The following is a 23,258-nucleotide window of genomic DNA, read 5'->3' as shown; positions in this document are numbered from 1 at the left end:
TTCTAACATTTTCATTTCACCATCAGCTGCAGGTCTTAACCATTAAACTGTATCTAACACACTGATTAGACTGAATTACGTTCAAACGGTTACGACAAATTGCTCGGTAAACTTCATTAGTATTTTTATCAAATGGTGCAGAGGGAGACTGATGGTGCGGTCTGCTGTTGTGGTGGTTATCAGAGTGTCAGGCTCGTTCTGTCGGCGCGGTCGAGCCGGGGATGATGGGACGAGGTCCCGAGGAAACATGGAGGCAGACACGAGTCCAGAGTTGGTGGTGTGACCTTTGGTTGGTGACATTTATTTTTCTGCACGGGGCTTTGTTTTTGTTTCCCGTGTTGCCTTCACTGAAGATGTGTTATTTTCTAGGTATATTCAGTTCAGCTCAATTCAATCAACTTTATTCGTAGACATTAAAAAACACACAACAAGACAAACTGTACACAGTAAGAAAAAACAAACAATAACAATGACACGAAGAAACAATCAATAATTGTGATATTACAATGAGAATGACAGTAACAAACATGGGAGAATGACATCACAGTGTAGGTGCATATGACGTATATGAACATGGAATTTCAAGGTCAAAGGTCAAACTGAAACGTCTCTTGGCCATAACACAAAAATTCAAATGCTAATTATGACACAGTTTAATTGTCGAATGTCTGTAAGGATAAAACGACGTGATGATATTTGATGTACCGCCAAAGGTCAAAGGTCAGCTTCACTGTGACATCACAATGTTCAGTGCTGTAACTGAGGAGCAGAGGGCGAGACTGTGATTCTGGTGTGGTGTGGTTTCGTTGGTTCAGAGGCTGAAGCAGATTTGAGGTTGAGACCAAACCCTTCCTGTAGTTCTCTCTTCCTCTCGTGGTCACAGGGTGATAACGTCGCATATGAATGACACAAAAAAAGAAAACACAGGCTCATGACCTAATTATTAGAGAGGAGGAGGAAGCAGGAGTCCATTTGTCCTCTAGCAGCCGAGACCAGAGATGTATATATTCCAGTCTAATGGGATCAGGTAGAGTCCCGGGTCTGTGTATTAATATTTCTAATACACGAGTGGGGTCGACTTCGGGTCGACTAAATGTTGGAATGGATTTAAATAGATCTGTCTCTGGGTCAGTGGGTTTTTTCTTCTTATTAACGATGCATCAGGTTTATGTCGGTTTAATCTGCATATGATCAGTGGTTCACAGTAAACTATACTTTTATATATATACTGTGTCTGTTTACAGACATGTTTATAATTTATAATATGAAGGAAATCACACGGGACTGCAGCAGAGCAGTGGAATATTAAAGAGGCTAACAAGACCAAAATACCCTGCCTTAAGGCTCCAGTATGGGTCAAGCTCCATTTCCCATAATGCAACTCAATAGCATCCGCCTGGTAAATGCCTGCATCTTTTGAACTCCTTGCCCCCTGTTTGTGACGCAGGCTGATGACATCACCAAACGTAGGTCAATACAGCAGTTCTCACAGGCGCAGTAATACTCGTGTGTAAAACTGGTAGAACTTCAGTATTAAAGCTGCAGTGTGTGATTTTTATTTTTATTCTGTCTCGTGCCACAGTGACCGCGAGTTCTCCTCCAAAAGCAAAGAGGAAATTCAGCAGCTTGCGGTTTGCTCTCGGGCGTTTGAAAGGTCTGCATCATGCATCTTTAAATGAGACATCTAGAACAGCTTCCCGCCTCTCTGTCCTCCCTCTGTGTGCGTGTCTCTCGCTGCCCTGCCAGTGTCTGCAGCCCGCAGAGACACAAACAGTTAGCATACATATGTCCGATGCTCCATGCAAGCTAAAGTTCACATCCCCTGCATATGCGCACTTCCTTAGCGCCACAGGCGGGGACACTGTGGAAAGGTCACCTTTCACACTGAGTAAATGAAGGAAATTGCTGGCTTTTCGCCTCCCCTTGCCGTACTGTTTTTAGCCACTGCTGAGCATTAGTGGCTGCTGCTTACTCCCACTCACCTAATCACCACTCAGCATGCCAAATTAATACATGAATCATATTACTAATCTGCATATAATTTGCATTTTCTAGCCTTGAAGAGTATTTTAACATGATGTCATTTTTAATTGCAGCAGCTCTGCAGCCAGACACATTGTGTTTCCAGCTGTATTATGATATCCAAAGCTCTAATCACGCTGAAATTCCAGTTTCTAAACCCATCAATGAGGAAAGCTTCAAGATGAAATTATTCTCAGTGGTAGTAGCCTAATTGAAATACAACTGATTTTCAGTGGGGATGTGGATGATGGTAAATTTGCAGCGGTTTGTTTTTTCGAAAGCTGCATCTAATCACATACTACTTGTATGGTTTTTAATTTCCATCGCCACACAAGTCGCATTGAGTAACATGAGTGTAAAATCTGAGCGCACACACACTTCATGGTGAAATATTCAGTGGAAAGGACGGGATGTGTTGATGGGCCTTGGGGCGGAACTGTCTGTATCTCAGAGGCTTCTTTGAACTCCTTCCCAGATCAGGACTCCAGAGGTTACAGCAAATTCTGTATGAAGATATATATATTTATTTATTTATATATATGTGTGTGTACACAAAACAGTTAAAAGGGAGTCCATTTTGCAGCACTTTATCCAACACTTTCATTTAGAGAATTCACTTAAAATATTCAATCAACCCATGAGATAATTTTATAAGTCATAGGATTTGATTTTTTTGCTTTTTCTTATCTGGTTAGTGAAATAGAAACTACACAGAGACACTGTGATGAATTATATCCAACACGCTTTAGTAGTGTTAGTGAAGTAGGTCTGTGACGCAGATCCAGATAGAAGGGTGTAATGTACTAACATGATTTAACTTCCTTTATGAGGCTTCTTCTCACTGGGTGAAGAAATGAGAGTCTTTGTCTTGCTGCTCGGCTTATTAACTCTTAACACATTGTGATTCGCTGAATTTCGGGTCAGGAATGTGAAATCCATTATGGGAAATGTACTTTAGTTTGTTTTAGCCTCAAAAAAAAAGTTTTTTAAGCCGCGGTTCTGACGACCTGAGCGAGGGGAGCGATGTTGAAACAGATTACAGCAGTTACCTGGATGAAAATAACAAAGACAACGACAGATACTGATATCAACCTGCTAAGATGCTAACCAGCTAGCCACGGCTCAAGGAGGGGGGAGGGGGGAGGAGCCAGTATCATCGCTAGTTAGATACAGGTGCAGATTCACCTGGTGCAACACTGTCAATAAAACCTTTATTTCTCAGCCTCTGAGGCAGATTGACACATGAAGTAAAAACCATTTGAGACCTTAAGCTTTTCGTCGTAAATCGTTACATTTGCCCTAAAGTTTATCAACATTAAAAAAAAGATTGATTCTTCAAATGTTATAAGGAGTTAAACTGAACTGAGAATGTTTTTCCAGCTTTATCGAGTTTCAAAGGCACTTGATTTAACTGCGAAATGGTTTTTATTTCATGTTTCTATCGGCTGAGGAGTAATAAAGGTTTTAGTGAACATAAAGTTTGTCAGAAAAGCCTCAGGTTTCAGGAGGTTGTTTCCAAACAGTGCTGAGTTTTAGGATGTTTCTTAATGGGATAATTATTGTGTCAAAGAAGGGTCTCATGCAGGAAGATTTTAGATTATAGACTAGTCTTAGCATCAGAATTTATTTTTGTTTATATCTGCACTAAACTCAAAATACTGCCTTTGATTTCATCATAATGCTGCATAACAGATTAGTATGAATTTCAGTAATAGATGGATCCATTTCTCACCCAGCTCGAGTGTTAGTCTACCACCGCGGTGACGGGCTAATTGAACAGTACACGCTAGAGACCCAGCTGCAGGCGCTATTTGCATAGCTGCATCATAATTTATCAAAGACACCTCAGCAGGCGCTTCGTCATGTTTCAGGAGCGATTTCCTCCATCTTTTTTTCCCCATGAATACATTAACACCGCCGGCTCGTACGTCTTTCCCCCGTCTGCCCCAGCGCCGAGCGGCTGTCGCCCCAAATGAAGTGCAAACGCGAGGGTCGCAGTTTGTCACGCGTGGTTTCCCCGGCGCTGTGTTCAGCGTGAACCGCAGCCAACCACGGTGAGATATCGGCCTGAGCCCGGCAAACGGCAGTGAGTTATTTGACAGGGCGGTGAGATATCAGGGAGCACAATGCTTAATACAGTCATGAGGAAGCCTCGGAGATGAACGTCTCTCTGTCTTCACACAGTTGTTGTAACTCATTAGTGGATTTCTTTCGTTAATCAATCACGGTTGAATTATTGTGGGTCATTAGGGACGTAAACCCTGAATGCTGGCCTCCGGGGGAAATCCATTTTGGTGCAGTGGGAGGTGAATGGCTGATGAATGAGAGTGTGTGTGTGTGTGTGTGTGTGTGTGTGTGTGTGTGTGTGTGTGTGTGTGTGGACGAGGTGTATCCAGATTGTATGAACTCTCTACAATCAAGTGCACATGATTCACAAAATGGATTTCCACTTTCATCATCAACGGACGTGAGAAAAAAATAATAGAAGAAGCTGCAATTTATTTTTCGCATTAATGACGCCACCATCTTGCAGCACGATAACCTGTGACATCACAGGGTTGGTTGGCCTCAGATTAAAGCCCCCCCCCCCAGCAGCGGGACAGCGGCAGACACAGGGACGAGACAGGAAGGGCGTTTAGCGACCCACAGAAGCCAACAGCTGCAAAGACATCAACTTATGACCACACCAAAAATATCAGTATTCACCATCTGTCCCAGACACGTCACTGTTTGATGTGAACATCATCACTGGCTGCAGTAACGTTCCACAAGCGTCTGTCTGGGGGTCTCTCTCTCTCTCTCTCTCTCTCTCTCTCTCTCTCTCTCTCTCATTGAACACATCTTTGACTTCAAACGTCCCGCAGCCTAAAGCTTTCCATAGCGTCTCTGCAGCATTCGATGATCTGATGGAAGCGTGGCTGTTCCGTGTATCAGCACAAAATTAAAGCTCCTCTCCAGACACGTTTTAAACGTTTTAAAAAATCATCTGTGATTAATGTTTTGTTGAACTTGGTTTTTCCTCCATAAAAGCTGTGCTCAGTTCATCTACGCTCACTTCCTCATTGAGAAATCTTTCCATAGGAATCAGTCAGGACTCCAGATGTTAGCTAATCCACAGATGTTATCGCCAACTCCGCTGTCTCCCTCGTCGCCATCTTGCTTCCTCCGTTTGCGATGCGATAGCTCGTTAGAAATGATGAAAATAGATTTGTCATATCTGTGGTTTTAACAACTCCTTAAAATCAGATTCTAGGCAGGTTGGTTCTTCTAGCATATTGTATTTTTGTCAAAACAAGCACGTTTCACATCCCTTTCACTGGCTTTGATTATCAGTGAAAATAGTCATTTATCCCCAGAGATAGAAGATTGATTGACTTGTATTTTTCCTATTAAACGTCCCTTATTTCAATCTAAACTAGCTCAACAACAGCTTCTGTGGTTACACTGAACGAGCTGTATTTGAACTGCTGGCAGATTTACAGACAGGAAGACAGCAACACACACAAACACAGATAGACCGCAATTTCGGAGCAATGATAAAACTATTAGGCCTTTATTACATGGTTGACTCGCTCACTGACTGGCATTGTTTGGCATTATTCCATTTCAAATGGTCTATTTGTGATTATGGCATGGGAACAACAATAAGGCCTCTTAAAGTGTCTTCAGATCAATGAAGTGAGTCTTTTATAAGCTTTCCAAACATCACAGCGGGAAAGGGCAATCTCAGAAGATTATACTTGTCAGATTAAATGAAACTGTGGTGGGGTTTCAATTGGCGAGCAGCGAGAGGCTGCCGATTCAAACAATAACGTCTCACCGCTTTGAAAGGAGAAGCCTCTGTGGATGCATCTCACAGCTTTTTCTTTGGCCATGCACGAGTTGATTTATAAAGTGTGTCTGGGTTCAAACAAGTGCTCTGTCGGATGAAAGGGTGATTAATGCAAGACCGGGTTATTTGTCTTGGCTGACACATGAATCACAGCGGCTTCCCCCTCAGGACCTCACCTGCAGCTGCTGATGTGGAAGATTTCAAATCATATCTTGTATCGACCGGGGGCTGAGGGTCACGCCGGGGTCAAGCAGTAAATGCAGATTAGTCCGTCATTTCACTCGTTGAGCTGAGCTGCCTCATTGTATGTCTGTATGTATGTATGTATCACCCATCACCTAATGTCATTATGGAAATTAGACAAACAGGTCAGGACCCATGTAAACAACAGTCACCGCCCACAGGCCCACACAGCGTTAGTTACCGTAGCAACCATGAATAACAGAGTTCAACCTTTAGAGGGGCTCATCATGCTGTGTAGTTGGTATTCCAATGGAAAAATCTTAGTTAGCAAGCTAGGCTAACAAGCTTCCACTAGGCAGCCCACCTTGCTAACGTTAGCCCTGATTCAGTTTGTTTTATCTACTTTCATCAGCAGCTCCCACACACTTACTACAATGTTTGTTGTATTACAGAAAGGAGAGGATGTAGCTCCTGTTAGCTGCCTCTCTTTCATGGTTTCCATGGGAGTCATGAAGTAATGGAGAGGGAGGTATTTTTAGTTTCTGCCTACACAGATGAAAAACAATTTGCATTACTGTACCACCATTGTCAGCTGGTAGCAAAGAGAGGAAGGGGACATTGTCGTTTATAATAAATGTACATACTGATAAATTTCTTTTCAGTAATTACAAATTTTAACCAAAGTCACACCTCAACCACGGTTATATGAACTCACTTAGTGAGTGTGTTGGCTTTACTGGGCCTAACTTACTGGTGTGTGTGCGGCTCAGTGTGATCTGTGGAGGTGGAGGCTCGTATTTTTAGGATTTTGAACAAGTTGAGAACATCAGAGAAAGCTGGAGACTACAGAGAGAGTACAGAGCAAAAAAACAGTATTAGTATTTTTTTGGTCTCTAATTCCAATAATTCTTTCTGGATTATGAAAATAGGATTAATGAAATGTTCTCTGATGTAAAGAGGAATATTGTATTTGCTTGTCTGGCAGAACGTCCAGTACCTCTTCTTTCTGTGTGGCTTTGTCCTCTGTTAAACTCGTCTTCTCACCCTGAGCAGGTTAAACAAATCGAAAGCAGTCCTTACAAATATCAATAAGATCAATCAATGAGTCTGCTCTTAAGCCGGGCGGTGCAGAGGCAGTCCCTCCCGCAGCTCAGCTGCACTGTTTAACCTGGACTGTAAAGTGGGCTGGACACGCCGTATGATTACCCCAGAGGTTAAACCATGGCCACTTCCTGTTTGCTTCCTGTTTGCAAGGTTAATATCTGTGAGAGGTTTGGCGAATCTTGTTTACACTGGCCTTTGAACCTGGTAAAGCTCAGTGCAGTACAGACCAGTGCAGTGTTTGAGCACCGCTTTCTGTCTAGTGGTAAAACATATCCACTTGAGCAGAGAGCCCCGCCGGTTTCTACCAGTCAGAGCACCTCTTGACAAATGAAGGTTTCATTTAAAGTGAAGGTCGCAAGCTTCTTTTGTTTTGAGATCGGTGGAGTGAATCCTCCCTCTCCGCGTTGTGTTTCACTCTGCTGCTAATTTAAAGTTTTTGGCTGACACATCCTTGTGAGGCGTCCATAAGCAGTCAGTCACCAGCATGAGCTGTCTGCAGCTTTAACCACCTCTGCTTTGTCAGTTCACATTCCGACAGACATGAAACCAATAGGATAAAACAGAGTAGAGGTTTTATTTGGTTCGGTTTGTTTTCCTCCTCAACCCCTGGGCCTAAAGGCGTTCGTTCGCTTCAACCGAAGTTTCCTTTAAATGGATCCACAGCGTGTGAAACCCCCTCTCCCTATAACACTCCATTAGTTTTTTTATCTGAAACCAGCAATCCAAAAAGCAACGCCCACTCCACGCAGCGATTCAGCGGGTGTGTGGAGGTGGTTAAGAAGGAAGGAATGAACTCCTAAGCTCTTGTTTCTCAGTCTTTACACAAGTAATTACTGTCACCTTTTGTACAATTGACTTCAACAGTGAATTCCTTCAGGGCAAAGGTTGTCCGATTGTGTGCGTTGTTTTCTCTATATTTCGATTTTTATTGCACCTTGCCCCTCAGGGTTTTCACCCCACCTTTGGCAGGGTATTTGCATGTCTTTGAAAGTCTTAAAAAAAGTCAAAAAAGCATTAAATTTAGCTTTCTTCAGGGCACCAGGAAGTCTTCAACCTTAAACCTGTTGGCAGCAATCCTAGTCACAAGATGTTTTTGTAACAGAGCAGGCTGCCAGGAGACAACACCTTTAAACTAAAGGTGGGCTGTGGGAGGCAGCTCAGTCCTTTTTTTGTGGAGCTTCAGTTTCAGCACCATCAGACATTTCACTTCTGTTAGCCGCAGTAGCTATGATCCACTCATCCACTCAAAACGAACAAGTGTTGGTTTAAGCAAAAACTTAAATCTATATAACTGAAGAAGTCGTTTTTCTTAAATTAATCCATCCATCTGTTTTCTTATCCCATCTCTTGTTTGGGTCCAAGTCGCTTTAAAGGAGGTATTTTTTGTTTGTTTTGCTATCACTACTTAGCCTACGTTAGCATTACTTACCAGTCTTATAGAAATGTAGCAGGTTCAGCATCAAACTTCTTTCCTTTACTGAATAAGAGCTGTCTCCAAAGGTGGAAAGAAACACCGACGTTAGCTCTCGTCTCCATCGCATCTTTTGTTCTACGGAAGTTAGCATGCTAACCAGCTAGCCCCGGCCTGTCTTATCACTTTCCGATACCGAGTAACTGTAGCCTCCAATCTGCCCTGGAGATGTAGCGCTGCTCAGAGGACGTATTATAACTTCTTCTACTATAAAGACAATGATGACCGAAGCTTTTGTCAAGCGACAGTCACCACGACCTCGTCAGAGAAAAATTACAATCAGCCCCTTTATTATAATTGATAATTGATCATTAGGAATTGTTATCATGGGTGATGAAAAATGTGGTATAATAAAGAATCGTCATATTGTCATGTCTTTGCTGGTATGACGCTTTTACCTTTTTAAATGTTGTGAGTGAGTGGTCCATTGGTCTGTCCAACACCTTTGTCCAGTGCCTCAACAACTACTGGCCAGATTGACATTAAATTGGTTATTGATTGGTTTTGTCTCTAGAAGGCCATTCCTAATGATTGTGTTGATCACCTGACCTTTTCTCTAACAGCTGTCAAGTCCAATTTACCCGTTAATAAACACCTTGGTCCAGAGTGAGGAACCTCCTACTTGCCACTTTTGATTTTCAAGCCTCGAGACGTGGAGTAGGAAAATCAACAGTAGGTTGTTTGTTCCCTTCCACGTTATTGTATTGTAGGTGTAAATGAACCTTGCAGCTTCAAGGGGCCACTCACTTGGCTTTTGACTGAACATAAGCTTGCCAGAGGTTAATGCGCACCGGTGGACACACTAATGTTTGAGGGTTGTCTGTTGAGAACAAGGTATCAAGGTGAAAGCGTTTGAAAATGAAAATGTTTTTTCATGCAGCTACCTTCAGTGAATCCATTTTACATTCTCTGCTCCTGTTGCACAGTAAATCTCCTTTGGCCACTTCTGCTTTGACCATTTACCTCCGCTCCCTTCTCTCTTACAGCCCCCCCCCCCCCCCCCACCCCCCCCCCCCCCCCCCCCCCCCCCCCCCCCCACTCTTTGCATTTCCTGGAGGTGTCTTCACACACGCAAGTCGGACACTACGCCTTTGAACAGTGTGTTTGATGTTAGAAATTAGCCAGAGTGTGTGGACTGTGAGGTTTCTCTCCTAACCCAAATCCTTTAGTCTTTTGTATATTCACTGAGCGATTGCATACTCTTAACCATGCATGACTTTGATAAAGCTAAACTCTGCAGATGAATAGGCCCTCCCTCCACACACTGACAGTACACTTCATAAGGGGGCTTTTATGTGCTGCAATGTATTTACTCCAATGTGGGGGCTTGGACTTTGGCACAATAGTGTTTTGATGCCGCATAAAATTAGAACTAGGTTCAAAAGGCAGGATTTTCTGTGGCCATTTATCACGTCTGCCTTTATCAACTAGGTCATTTCTCTTTTCTTTTCTTTTTCTTTTTTTTTTGAAAGCGAGGGGAAGAGAGAAAGTAAAAAAGGCGAGAGAATAGAGCAGAGTGAGAAAGAAAGCGAAGGGAAAATGAGGTAAAAGATGAAGGGAATGACAAAGAAAGAAAGGGTGCCGTGTGTGTGTGCGTGCATGTGTGTGTGTGTGTGCGTGTGTGTGTGTGTGTGTGTGTGTGTCCTCGTCCATGTTCATTTGTGAGTTTCGGTTTCTCCGCTACCGTCTTGGCAAACATGTTGACATTCACTTTTACATTTTGGAACATTTCTGTTTCTGCTGCTTCGACTGAACTGGAGAAGAAAAGAAAAGTCAAAACTTTCAAAGTTCTGCCCTGAACTATTTCTCTGGACGTAAGCACTCCACCACACATGCTTACTCTCCACTCCTATCCGTGGGAGGAAAGGCTTTGTAGCCATCTCTGGTGGCTCAAAGTGGGTTGCATAGCATACTAAGTACTTTGTGTCGGTGGTATGTTATGTAAAAGTAATTGTAGGGCTAATTTCGGTGTAAAGGGGCTTTTGCTGTGGCACAGATGTGGGCATGCGTGCGCACACTTTTAGTTTTAAGTGACACTTTTTCTTGCAGTAATTTAAACACAGACTGGAAATAGACTGATGAGAAAAACCAGCGGGAAATATCAAGCTTAGACTCATCACACATCGCCATCCAAACCATGGCTTTTCCGGTGTTGGCAAGTCAGTGTGTAGTTGGCCAAAGTCTAATTGCTTGAAAACTGACTGATGATTAATCAAGTTTGAAAATACTAATTACTTATGACTAATTTCAGCTGTAGTTTTCTTGTTAATGATTACAGGAGATATTTACAGCAGGTAAGAATAAGAACCATGTCATGTCATGTGTGATTGTGGTTGGATGTCAGCACGCTGCGGTGTGTGTTTTGACACCTGTATGGAAGTCAGTTTCGGTTTGGTTCGGTTTTGTGGATGTGGACTCGTTTGTGGGTGTGAATTAGCTCCACTCTGTCACACCGTTGCCACACAATCAACAGAGGTTGATTTTCCATCACCGTCTCCAAGTCCTTTAAATGACTCATTCAACCAGCAGCGCAAAACCCAAAACATATTCACTTTATTATGATATAAAACACTGAACACATACATGGAGTCTTTGCTTAAAAGGCGACTCAAACGACGTCAATTACTTTTCTTATTAATCACCTAATCAGTGCAGCTCTAAAACACAGATTTCAGGTAAAAACAGTCAGAGAAACCAAATCCTGCAAAGGTTTGGATGGTGGGTCCAGGTGGGCGGGGCTTGGTGACTGCTTTGTTGTGACATCACAAAGTTCCAGAAGTCCTGACGGCTGGTTTTAAGGCTCAGTTTCTGAATATAGGCTGTGAGCATTTCTCTGTGGACTGAGGCTTTGATACTTTCACAGTATTAATATAGAAGCTAGAGCTGATCTATAATCAAACTACACATGGACAGAGACCTTTACACTGGAGGCTTTAAGAATCAAATTAGCTTTATTGGACAAGTATGTTTGGACAATAACATATAATATATACAGTATATGTGTAAATCTGTGTGGAGGTCAAGCTGTCACTGTTAAATGTGTGTACAAGGTTACAGCAGCGCAACAGTGCTGTTCTGTAATGAATATTGTAGAGGTTGTGTAAATGTATGTTATGTGCATTTAACACAGGTAGATACAAACAGGTATTTGGTGTGTCTGATTCTGACACGTCATCGGTGTTGGATTCACCTGCCTGGGTTTGTATAACCAGCGCCTGATTGATGGACAGGTGCTTAATTTAACCCGAGAAAGAAATTCACTTGTCACAGTCATAGCTGCCCCCTTTCACAATGGCTCATCCTGTTACAGCGTAAGAGCACGTAACATATCATTGATAGAAACACCGTGTCCTCCTCCTCCTCTGCTCTCTCCTCTGTAGCACTGTGTTTCAGAGAGGCAGGCATTTATTTTCTGTTTGTGAGCAGCCAGAAAAGAGAGGAGTTCAAGGACTCAACAAGGGCTCAGGTCCCCAGGGGCCCCCCCAGAGAGACAATGATGACTCTCCTCCCACCCACCCACACACACACACACACACACCCACCTACCTGCCTCCTTCCTGTCCTCCATTTTGACAGCGAGCAGCGAGGTCCGCTCTGACCTTGCAGCGATGGCAAATGTGCACCGAGCCGCTCCTGCAGAAACGCCTGCAGCCGATGAACCAACAGCCGGGACGTGCACGAACACACACTGACACGGCCTCATATACACATCCAGTCATGTGCTAACACACACACCCAAAGAGTACATCTGCAGTGGGATACGGTTTCTAGCCCCCCCCCCCCTCCCCCTCCTCCCCACGGGAGCTCCCTATCATCACAGGGTCCAGCAGTCAACATAACCCCTAGACAGCTCAGCCATTCAGCGCTCCCTCCTCTCCTCTCCCTCCCCGCCCATCACACCTTCAGCATAATAAGTCTCTGCAGCAGTCTCACCGTGGCACCGTGTGACCCTTTCAGTCATCAGCGGCGTAACACACCCCCACCGCCGCTCCTGGGCGAGACCACTTTGCAATCTGCCCGCCGCCTGCGATGCCGCGCTGCCGTTCGCTCTGTTGTTTATTTATGACCCCTGGCCCTTGAGTGAAGGGCATTATGAAAGGGATTACACAGCCAAACGGCTTGGCGCACACCCCACTCTCATTACTAACAGCTTGTCCAGGAAGATAGGGGCGGACTCAGACAGGGAGGGAGAGATTACGGAGGTGCTGGACTGTTTGATCGCTCTGTAAACTGAATGTATGCGCTCTCGCCGGGAGAAGAGGTTTGTCTTTCAAGGGACACCTGAAAATGCGCAGTGCAGTGGGGGCTCCCGTCGCGGATGTGGCTGTGATAGAGGTGGAAATGACAAAAGGGACTCCAGAGCCCCGGCTGCCAGGAAGGAGTGAACGCCCGGAGAGAAGTTTAGAGGAGGAGGGGGAGGAGGAGGAGGAGGAGGGAAGGTGATGCCGCGAGGGCTGAGTTTCTCTCACCTTTGCATGCTCATTCACCGTAGCAAAAGCTTGAGGTGCAACAAACCTGCCACACACGCAGAGCAGTGAGAGTCAGACCCTCGTATTGTCTCCGTATTTATGTTTAAAGCAAAGTGAAGAAGATGAAGATGAAAATGGAGCGGTGAATCGAGCTCCCTCTTCACCACAAAGAGGAAATTTAGCTCCAGACACCAAAGCTGTTTTTGTAAACATGTGTTTAACATGAGAGTCTGAGGATTGACTCAGTTTTGGAGCCGCCCCAAGTGGCCGTTATAGGAACTGCAGAAGTTCCAGCTTGATCTTTACGTATTAAAAAAGGGGCAGAAAGTTTCAGATTTCTCTTTCTAATTACTATATTGTCTTCTTGTTGGAGAAATTTACGCAACTTTGGCCTTTTACGAGCGTATTTCAGGAGCCACTGGCCGAGTCCAAGGTACACGGTGCTCAGGGCCGGAAACAAGGCTGCAGCTGAGAAGTTGACATTTGAGAAATAGAAAGTTTCCACCTGACAGGGCGCACAATAGAGGACGGCCTTGTACATGTTGGCAGATTTTCCTTTTCAAGCCATTTCAATTGGGCAGCTTTCATGTGCACACGCACGCACACACACACACACACACACACACACACACACACAGTATGTTAAAACAGCACAGCACTCATCAGCACAGTGTTAAATGGCTGCTGTTGATGAATCAGGAAGGTGTGAGCTGAGATTTAAATCCTCATAGACGACACGTATTCCAAATAAAGGGACTTGTGTGTGTGTGTGTGTGTGTGTGTGTGTGTGTGTGTACATGAGGCAGAGAAGTTATGTTACAAATCCTTTGTATTATTTTGACTATGCTGGCATTCAGCTTTGATATAAATCCACCAGGTGAGAGAGTGATGTTATATACACAGAGATTAGAGATCAGAGAGGCTGTAAAGGTGTGTGTGTGTGTGTGTGTGTGTGTGTGTGTGTGTGTGTGTGTGTGTGTGTGTGTGTGTGTGTGTGTGTGTGTGTGTGTGTGTGTGTGTGGGTGGCTGTGATGTGTGCTGGCAGTAGGTGGGTGAGCTCAGTACAGTAACGGTGCATTAAAGTAAATGGGCAGCAGTAGTTTTACCTTTTGAATGCTACCTGCTGTAACGCAGGGTTCGTCTCCTTCCCTGTGACCGGCGGCTGCTTCATCCAGCGTCCCTGTTTTCCACGGTAGGTTACCATGGGACCCTCCGCTGGCGGCGAGCTCAAGGACAGAGCCGGGTATCAAAGCGTACAGGAGGTGTGTGGGATCTCCTACCTCCCTCCATTTTTTTTTTTTCTTTTAACACACTCACTTGTTCCAGCTCCCCTGCTTCAAGTCAAAGAGCGTTACTTGGCTTGGTTCAACGGGAGCTGACAGCGCCAGAAAATCAAGACAAGTCTCTCCCTCTCACTTTTCCTGGGTGTGATCGATGCGTGCACGTGTGACCTTCAGCTCCGAGGCAGTAGTCGGCCATCGCACCCCGCTCTGTATCTCAATAAAAAGAAGAGGCGCCACTCTGCGTCTCATCTGTCCTTGCAAGAATCCTCCTTCATGCCGATCGTATTATTTTACCGTCAGAAAAGGAGGAAGAATCAGAGTTAGCTTGCTGAAGGCAGATGGAGGCAGCTGTGGATAAAAGATGCTGGTACTCATTCATTTATAGATCAGTGCAGACTTGAGTTTTTTGATGCAGATTTAAATGCATATACTACTTGGAAAATTCATTATTTCTCTGTATATATTTCCTCAGTCGCTCTCCGTCAGTCTTTTCCTTTAGTGAAATGTAATGACATACCATTTCACCAGAAAATAAATGGGCTCCAAACAAACGGCCGCTTCGTTCCAGGGCCACTTATTGCCGTGCCAAACACGATAACACTTATGAAATGTACGTGCAGACAGCGACGATGAATAGATTCCCTGCTCAACTGGATGTGCATGTGTGAAGCGTATCTGGACAGCTACTGTCAATTTGACAACACAAACGCTGCAAATACTCACAACACAACCAAATACAGGAAATCGCTGCAAGTAGCACAGACGACAACGGAAGGTGTTTCGTTTGCAGCACGTGTGTTGTCAAATTGACGAAGATGTTTCCTGTCTTTGCTTTTCTTTTGTCTGTTTTCAGTGCGTTAAACTCTCAAGGCCACCGCAGAAATCACATTATTTTAGAGCCATAAATTCCATCACATTCACACACAGAAAAGCCATTAACTTCTTAAGCATAATTAACACCCACTCACTTATTATTTCTCCATACCAGAACACTGAAAATCCTCTGACATATCTGTGAACTCAGACAACAGCCCGGAGCAGTGTAAACATGTGTTTAAATCTACGTCATGAGCTAATCTGCCGAAAGGCTTTTGGTAGAAGATATTTGCACAAAAATAACCTGAATAAAATCAACTTACTTATAATATTAGGATTTTCTGATGTAATTGGTTAAAAGGAATCTCTAAATATCAGCCTATTTAAAATGTAATTAAAAATTTAATATGGAAATGCTATAAAATATTCATTGATAGTTCATGCGTTGTATCACTCCAGCTATAAGCCCTTCATCTAAGAAGGTTATTGTGCATGAAATGAGAGGAGTGAGTAAAACAAGCCTGGGTGAAAAGAAGTGAGAATGATCTGCCTCAGTGTAATGACCTGCCTGTGTAATTTAACGCCGGCTCTGCAGGACACACTTTGTGCTCATGTAACATATACTGCTTTACATGTAGGGTCATGTAAGCCGTTAATGAGTCGGGCACTGACGAGGTTCTGAATAGTAATTCCTTTTTCTCGAAGGCGAAAGTTTGCTGTCAAAGCAAACAGCCGTCATCTTTGACGGTGATGCGCGTGTAATTGTAACTCCCACTCACAGGTGAGTTTATAAAGTGCATCCGCGCAGGTGTTGTCACTTTATTTTCATACACAGAATCTGCTGTTTTGGCAGCAGGCAGGAGGGAAAGTAGGAGTGTAAATAATAACATTCATTATGGCTCTGCGCTCTTTAAAAAGGCCGTGATAGTGACATTGAGCCAGCTTGAACAATATGACCTTCAGCTGTCATTCTTTTTATCATCATATCATTATTATCCTGTATTATTTCTAATTTACATCTTTCATACCTTGTGGAAATGTCCTCCACCGACTGAGAGCTTGTTAACCTGTTGAAATGAGACACATTCTTATTTGACCTGAGCGTAGGTTTAATTAGCGCATTCACACAGGTGTTTTCAGACCCAAACAGACCTGAGAAGTAAAACCGGGGCGAGGGAAGTCACCTGTGTAGGTGTAGCACATGTGTGCAAGGACTTTAAAGTTACAGCCTCTGTCTGCGATCCATCACTTCTCCCTAGAAAGTATATATGGAGTTCACCATTTTTTAGTGCTGTCTGATTATGTAGTTAGAGGTGCAGCTCCTCCTGGGGGGTTCTGAGGTGTTCCCAGACCAGGTGGGGTGCAGGTGTAATCCCTCCAGCGAGTTCTCCGTCTACCCTGAGGTCTCCTCCCAGGTGGACGTGCCTGGAGAACCTCTAAAGGAGGCCCGGGAGGCTTCCTAATCAGATGCCTGAACCACCTCACCTGGCTCCTTTCAACATGAGGGATTAGTAACTCCTCGCCACCTCCCTGGGGGGGAGGGGCCGGGCTAAGAGCCATTTACAAAACCCGAAAGGGATTGACACAGTCAGAGCTGCAGCACCTCGCCCGGAAAAGGGAAGTCTCCTGGAGTCAGACCAAAGAACGGCACGGACCCAGCTCCGACGCTGATTTTGTTTCTGAAAATAAAAGTAAAAAAAATATTTTATGGTCCCGACCAAAATAAGAATCAGTCACATCCTTTAGTAACTGCTCGTCTCTTTGTGCACTCAAATATAATAATTATCTTCCTTTTTAAAAGCAAGAGGAAAAGCTCTGTCTAGAAGCTTAATGTGTTCCTGTTCCTCCGAGAGGCCGGGGGGGCGTGTCTGTTTTCGTTTTGATTGACAGCAGCCGACGCGCTGAGCCCCTGCAGGGGAGTGACACACAAAGCTTGTTGACGGTTTCACAGAAGCGTCTGAATGGACCAAAGAGACATTTACAGGTACATTTTACACGCTGCTTAATGTGCTGCAGCTGAGCAGCTAATGAGCTAATTAGCCTTCAAACTGAGATTAGCTGTGCACTTTTCCCCGCCGAATGTTTACTGCCGCGTTCAACAAGCTGAGGTGCAGCGGAAGACGTGTGTTCATGCGTGATGGAGACTTTAGCTTTGTGTTGTAACGTTAGCTTGTTGCTGTGACCTTCTGACTAACAGCACTGATGTGAGGGATTTATGCAAAGCTTTAGCTTTTAGCTAAACCACAGGATGAGAGTCTTTCCGACGTGTCACTAAATGTTCTTGACTAAATGAGCAATTGTCAGAGTGAAGCTAGGAAATATATATCCTATCCATTTATTGTTTAACTGTCAAACCTCTGCTCATCAGTTTCAAGACGAGTGTGTGGGTGTGAGTTTTGATCATGTTTGATTGAAACTGGCCTGACGACAAAAGCAAATAACAACCACCTTCACACTTTGTTTTTTTTATGCTCTGAAAACATTCAACCCACGTTAGTTGCTGCAAACAGAGAAAAAAATGCAGATTTCACATGATGGAGGTGTTGATCAGCCCAAAGAACAGGTTGTAATTCTGTGTATGACACTTTAATTACCGTAGGAAAAGAATAAAGGTCAGATTTTGATTTGAAAATTTCCACAAGCAGAAACACTTGACATATTCTTGGCGGAACAACACCTCCACATAGAGACGATGAACACAGACATTTTTCATTTCACAGAACCTTTAAATAAACAGATCAGTGTGTGGGAGTCAACTTATTATCTCCAGCGTTTCTGCCTCATACCTGCACGGGGATTTAAACTGTCGATACAGATATTCGCTCAGTATAAAGTTTGTAGTTAGTGTGTGACTCATGTTTCACTTGGTACCAAAGTTAATTAAGATGATGTCATTGAGGCGTTTTCCACGAGAGCTTCGTTCACTTCCTGGTTCATTTCCGCGAAGCACGAGGTCGTTACGTTCTGTGGCTTTACCGTGTTGAACCCGTCTTAAAGTTATAATACGTCACTAAACCAGAACAGACTAGACGTGTGTTTTAACGGTTTAATCCCTGAACATCTGGTTCATAAGTTATTAAAGAAACAATAGAAACGAAGGTTAGCATCAATCGCGTCGGCGAAACACTGACTTTAAATGATTTGTTCAGAGCAAACATCATGAATGAGACGTAGAATAAAGTCACTGTTTGTCACACATGGTTAGTTCACTGTCCCATCTGAAAGCTGAGAATCCGTAGATTGTGTCTGTTGTTTTCAGGGGGTTAAAGTTAAACTGAAATTGAAAACAAAAGGTCAAAATAAAAAGTGTCGACTGTTGCTGCTCATGTGAGAAATGTCAACAACACGTCTGCACTGTTGAGCTTTAAGACAAACCAGTAATAGTTTCCCGCTGCGGTTCGGCAAAAATCCAAAAATCACAGTAAATTGTTGCTTCGTTCGTCTCCATTTATTTCCCGCTCCCTCTCCTGCCTGCTCACAGCGGGGCTGCGTCGAGTGCCGAGGGTTTTGAGGATGTGCAGGATGGGCTGTAATAGCAACACTCCTGCAGCTGTTATCCTGGTGCTAAATTACAATGGAGAAGTAGTTAAAACTTTGCCTGAGAGGTGGCAACACTCACTGATTCCCGAGAGAGAGGTATCATTTGCATGGGGGGGGGGGGGGGGGCACAGCGGAGAGGAGACGCAGACATGTGTGTGTTAGGAGGAGATTTACACTGGTGGAACAAACTATGGAATAACAGAAACATCAAGAGCTGGTTTTCTTTCCGCCGATGTCGCAAGAGACTGGGAGCGGAGGGAGGAGAAACACACTGAGTCTGCGACCTCCGCCAGTTAAAAAAAAACCGTCTTTTGTAAACCTAACGGTCTCCTGTGACAACCAGCGCTGGGTCTTTGTGATCTCCTGCTGCAGCGCGTCTCCTCTGAGGACGTCCCTGCCGTGTGTTTACCCGCGCACAAAGCGAGAACACACAGTGGAGCAGAGGAGGGAGCTTCCTGTGGAGACGCAGCGCCGGGTTAGAGTGACGTCCGCACTCCTGATCTCCTCTTCTCGTTCACCGCCTCCCTCGCTCGCTCTTCGCCGCGGCGTGTGTGAATACGCAGAGGTGATCCTCCGTGTTCCTGCGGATGCCAGAATGTTTTCACAGCCGACTTGCAACAGTTCAAATAGCAATTAACTCACCGCCACTGAATTTCATCACACTCCACAACACACTGAAATGACGTGGGATCATGGGAGTTGTTGTCCTCACCTGCTTTGCTTAGAGCTTTAGAGGGTCAAAGGTCAAAGGCCATAACTCACAAATTCATCCGTTGGTGGAGGGAGACAACCACGAGACAGTGATTCTAGTTTGTTTTCCTTTTGTCATGGGAGGTGTTTGTATCGACTTAGTGTGTTTGTTTGTTTAACTACAAAAGTTCAACCGGACACAACAACAACAACAACAACAACAACAGAACAACGCCATGACAACAGCAAAGCAGACCAAGTGACGAGGACAGAGACTTTAAGGAGGGTGATTGAACACAGCTGAAACACGTCGCTGGGAGACGGGACAGAGACAGAGAGTAGAATCAACATGAGACACGACGAAAGCTGCAAAATAAAACAGGGATCGACAAATATCTGGGTCACGACAGTTTATCAGCTGAGAGGGAAACCAGACGATTTCTCTACAACTTTTTTTAGTTTATTTTAGTTTAACACACAACACAGTTTCAGTTAGTTATCGTTTATTTTATTTCAGTCAACAGAAATGTTTTTGGTTTGTGTTTTTTACACCTAGTTAATTTCATCAGTTTTAGATAGTGAGGTAATAAACCTCGGGCAGAACACATACACAACATATACAACAAATTCTCTCTTTTTCTTTTCCTGTCTTTCTCCAACACACACACACAAAAACACTTTGATGGCAGCAGTGTGTGTGTGTGTGTGTGTGTGTGTGTGTGTGTGTGTGTTCTGCTGCAGGCTCTTGTCACCTCAATATGGCGTAGCGTACCTCTCAGCCTCTCATATATTCTCTTTGATGTCACCGGTATGTCGACGTTAGTCCAAACCCCGACGCAGCCACATGTTCAAAGACCAGTCAAACATCCTGTGCTACACCTCGGCGGCTAATGAGCCAAACACGCTCCAGACATCACTCCGCTCTGCTGCGTGGTGTCGAAGTTTGAGGAAAATAAACTCATTTGCGGTCAAGTTTATGACAATTTTGGTTTTCTCGGACTAGATCTAAATGCTAACTTAATTACAGTTAGACTCAGAGAATGGGAGATTGATTTATAGATGAAAAACAAGCTGTCAAGTATTTCTCCGTTGATCAGAATTGAGTAGAAATACATTCATGTCACTATTACAGATGTAGCGTCAGAAAGCGTGAAGTTTTTTGATTCTTAATGATGTTCTATAACAAATTCAATTAGCAAAAGTCACATTTAAAGTTTAGTTTAAAAAACTGTTCACATGATGCTAAATCCTGATTGGTGCATGGACGGCTGTGACATCACCGGTGAGAGAAGGACTGTCAGAAACACAAACACAGAAATATCTCCTCTATTCTCCTTTTGCTATTTTATCGTAAAGGTTTAACGGGTTTATTGCAGTTGGGTGGGGTTCAAGCTTTGATTGGACTTTCCACTGTCATTGACTTAAGTTCCTATTTTAACTTGAATTGATTGTACTTCCTGTAGTCGTGGGAGCTCTGCCTCCAGGTTTCAATAATAAAACAGGAGAGTATGAAGTTGTAATAATTGATAGAAACAGTCGATACTCCTCTGTTCATGCGGTCGGCCATTGTTGTCTAAGGAGACAGAGGAGGTGTCATCTGCTCCCTGCACTCAACCTGAAACAATTTCTGTTATTGGTTTTAGTGGAGAGTTTTAATGCCACGGGGTCTCACTGTACTTTTCCTCAGGCCTTTTCAGCGCCGTGATAAATTTCCTGGGGAAACAATGAAAAAACGGGGTGAAAGCCAGCGCCTATGTAAAGGGAATAAGAAATATAGCTTTATGCTTTATTAGGTCCCACAAATGTCAGCTCTACGGAGAAGCCTGCACCATTGTGGATGAACCCCATCTCCCCCTGGACGCTGGGAGTACTCCACCTGCCAACACACCCCCCCCCCTCACAAAGCAACAGCTCACAGGACAAAGTCTGCAGCTAAAACACTCGCTTTACCTCTGCAGAAATAATTGGCCATTAGTGTATGTGGGGTAAAAGAGCGTAATGAAAACACTTAGAACAACACTGGTGTTTGTCTGCGCATGGGTGTACATCTTCTCCACATCCTTGTTTGTGTGTATCTTTGAGGGAGTAGCATTAGAGAGTGACGTGCACAGTCATTACTACACAGCAGGTTACAGACGGGGCATTAGGCTCTCCTGCAGCGGACCCTGCGAAAATTGTGCTCATTATTGCGTCTCGGTTCAGATGCGGGCCTGATTCGCTCGCCTTTTGCATGGCTCCTGGTTATCGCCGAGCGCGGCAGATGAAATATCAGCCGAACAAATCTCATTAGGGAAAAGAGAAACTTGGAGTCGGAGTTGAGATCAAACTACGAGCGGTAAATATTGACAAAGTAAGACGGCGAGGGAAACTCAGCGGCTCCGCTCATACTTCTCTTTGTGACCAGCAGCTTGCCTTTGTTTTCTCACATTTAAATCTCTCCGACTGAACTGTAGCACCAGGAAGTCGTGTAAAATCTTTCAGATTAAAAGACCAACCAAAAAATAAATTAAAAAATGAAAACAAAAACCTTTTATGTGGAATGTAAGCTAGCTGAAACCAGTCAGGATCTTGATGATGAAAAGTGCATGAGGCTTTATTTTCTGTTTGTAGTTATCATCCATCAGTTCAGCCCAACCCTAGTTCAAACTTCTAATCATCAGAATTTCTGTTTAGGAATTAATTAAAGAAGTCTTTAAGGAATGAAGTGAGCGTTCACTGAGCCCTGTCCTTGTTAGCTACCGTTGCTACAGCGCACACCAGTGTGTTATGATGTCATCAGTGGCTTTTAAAGGTGTCATATAGTCTAAAGGTAGATGTCCACGTGTTGTTTGATGGATGTGACCAGAGAGAGAGAGAGAGAGAGAGAGAGAGAGAGAGAGACACACTGCCCTTGTGTATAATTATAACCTACATTACTTTCTGCTGTGACTATTTAGCACATGTGGCCTTCACTGTCTCCACATGCAGCTGCTGCAGTGGTTGAAAAATATCATATTCATTATTTATTTTTATTTTTTTTCATGTCTGCGTCACATTCAGATTCGACCCAGACACAGAAACGTCAGCAGGTTCGTCTCCCTGTCTATTTTTGCTGAGTCACGTGTAAAGAACAGTAAATATTTTGCACATTGTATTGTATTATATTCTTCTTCTTTTTTTTTTTAACCATAAATACTTAAATTTGTATATTTATATTTCAGCCATCTGACCTGCAGTACTTTTGCTTTGCTTTCAAGAGAGTGAACATCTGTCAATCAGCAGGCTTTGAGAGCGAGGGTGAATCTTAACAGTGCCTCATGGACTCCGCCCCCGAAGCTTAACGAGCCTGCTGACTGTTGCTATGGGTGCTAAATTTAGGGGGCGGGGTTTAGCGAGCGGTTAATGGTTAAAATGTGAAATCGTGGTCCAGTCGTCCCAGTTTAGAGGAGAAACTACTGCAAAGACACGGGGGGAGCAGAGAGCTCCAGTCGTCTTCGACTGAGCCGAGGTAGCTCACCTGTTTTATTTTCCACGACATCACTGCTGCCGCGGCAACAATAGAGCGGAGCTGACAGCTCTGACTAACTTGGCAGTCGAACCAAAAGAGATCTCTGACCTCAGGCCGTGTATCACGTGGATCAGCTGCGATTTCTCAGCAGAGGATCTGAGTTTAGTTATAAAAAAAAAAATGAAATAGAATAAATGTACAGGTGTGGGGTCGGGACTCCACTGTGTCACATCACCAGGTGCGTCGATATGAGATTGGAGAAAGGCTGGTGATTTCCTGTTGTTTCATAAATGGACTCACATTTGTTGAAATATCTGAAGAGGTCTGGCTGGTCTTCCGTCACGCACTGCAGCACTCAGAG

At 44.0% G+C, this 23,258-nt stretch overlaps 1 protein-coding gene across 4 annotated transcripts in view; it reads left to right on the top strand.

Annotated features, from left to right (window-relative positions):
* LOC130165171 (beta-1,3-galactosyltransferase 1-like) overlaps nt 1-23,258 on the top strand; it is a 95,789-nt gene that overhangs the window by 47,789 nt on the left and 24,742 nt on the right. The window lies entirely within an intron of this gene.

This window comes from Seriola aureovittata, chromosome 24 (assembly GCF_021018895.1).
Source record: "Seriola aureovittata isolate HTS-2021-v1 ecotype China chromosome 24, ASM2101889v1, whole genome shotgun sequence".
Classification (NCBI taxonomy): Eukaryota; Metazoa; Chordata; class Actinopteri; order Carangiformes; family Carangidae; genus Seriola; species Seriola aureovittata.
The sequence above is the reverse complement of the archived record's forward strand: the minus strand, read 5'-3'. Positions and strand labels throughout refer to the sequence as shown.